Raw genomic sequence first — 2,221 nt, forward strand, 5'->3', positions numbered from 1 at the left:
GTACACAGGGTGGCTATGAGTCTGAACCCACTCAATGGCACTTAACAACAATAGCAGTTTATAATGGCCATGTTTTAGACTCTGTATATGAAGACTTTAATTTTCTGAAGGTACAAATGAGTACTTTGGTGAATTTGTTTAAAAATAAATATCTTCTTTATATTTAACGTCACAAGAGAAAATTAGAACCAATAAAGATGATTAGAAAATGAAATGCAAAATCACTCTCTATGTAATCCTCTACTTAATGGAAAAAGAATGATTTCTTGGCTCAGATAACATGCATAGTATAATAAAAGCAAATCATATATAATCATATCTTAACTGAGAAAGATAGTGTTCTGCCCCCCATCATTTTCCCCCTGCAATAGTTAAAAATGGAATCCCTGAGGCTACTTGGGAGGTGCTACTTTTCTTTTGTCTTCTACACCAGTGATTTACTGTTCACATGAAAAAAAGAAATTCCTAATGATGATACTTTTCAGATAATGAAATTTAGGCAAGAATATTAATATCATAGTGGTAAAAAATGAGGCTTTCTGCTCCTGCAAAGATTTTAAAAAAGCCTCAGAACCCCTCTGCATGGTCACTTTGAGTCAGAACCAACTCGAAGATGCTTAACAACAACAACATTAATACCATAAGCACAAAGTGATTGGATAATAGCAAGATTCAAATAAACAAAAAAATCTACATTGTCAATTCTCAAATGTTAAAGATTCTACATAGCAATGAAATTTGAATTTGTCTATATATTAACATGTTAATACTTTGAAAAGGTAATCATAAATTTCAAAATCAATGAAGGGATAATATTTGAAACAGAAAATATTAAATTCCATTTTGAAGACTTATTTTACTTTACACTTTCACTTACTAATTTGATTTTTTTTTTCTTTTAACAAGGTTTATAGGAAACAAATCAATAACCTCCAGATAAAAACACCTACATTGTTCCTACTTTAGACTATATATGTTCAACATATTTCCTCTAAAATAAGATATGCTATTGTCCCAAAATTACCATCTTGGCATATGTAATACGGAAATTATTCATGTGGGTGGGTATATATCTTACATTTATATTGACAAGCTTCTCCCTTTGAAGCAAATAAAATTGAAATCTCAAATATTTGTTAATCTAGTTATAAAGATAGCTGTCACAGTTATCTTCATATGGTGTTGAGGACAGTATCTTATATTATTACCCCAATGTAATAATATAGCTCATGTAATAGAAAATCACAAACATCATTATGAAGTAAGATCTTCCCATTTGCTATCAATATAGGCATATGAGGACAATAAGAATACTTGTTGAATTAGGAATTTTTACTGTCATACATGGTCACACATATATTGATTTAGATTAAGGAACCTAATTACTCTAGAAATTCACTTAAAACACATGGTTATTTTACTACTTCATAGAGAGGCAAAGCAAATTATTTAAGGAAATCATCACTGATAGATTTTAAGAATATACAAGACTATAATCTATGTGGTCTATCAGTATCAAGGAAACAATACACTGAAATTTCCTAAGAAAAATAGCATGTGATTGAATTTTCTTAAAAATTATGCTAAGGAAGAAAATCTATACCTTTCATAGATTACAATTTTTTAATAGCTAGTTAAATAAAGGAAACATATAAGCAAACAAATCTAAAAGTAATCTCTTCACCTGTTTTTTTGATGTCAGCGTGACCTGTTTATGTCACAGGGACATCTGTATGGCCTATATATATCTCATGAATATTCTAATTTCCTAGGAATATAAACCCAAATACTTGGTCAGAAACATTTATTATTACCCACAACAGACATTTACAAAGGTTAAACACACAGGAGGATGGACATACATATTTTTTAGGGATGAAATTGATCAAAAACAATTTTTATATGTATATTTGTTCATTCACCAAATATTAAAAAAATACTCACTTTATTTTACTGATTTAATAATGGATTTTCACTAGTTTCATAAATGTGAAAATCTGTACATGATAATAACATCTCTACAAATATCGAATTATTTATTTCAGATTAGAAAGTCTACAATAGAATACTTGGTATCTTGTTTCATTTTTATATATAATTTCAGAGATACCATTGCCAACATAAAGTTTTATCAAGAAAAATGATCCAGTCATTGAAAATGCATCAGAAAAGAAAAACTAACTCCACATTTTATATAGAGTTTGCAATGAAGCTTTCTCTA

This window comes from Chrysochloris asiatica, unplaced genomic scaffold (genome assembly GCF_000296735.1).
Source record: "Chrysochloris asiatica unplaced genomic scaffold, ChrAsi1.0 scaffold00585, whole genome shotgun sequence".
NCBI classification, from domain to species: domain Eukaryota; kingdom Metazoa; phylum Chordata; class Mammalia; order Afrosoricida; family Chrysochloridae; genus Chrysochloris; species Chrysochloris asiatica.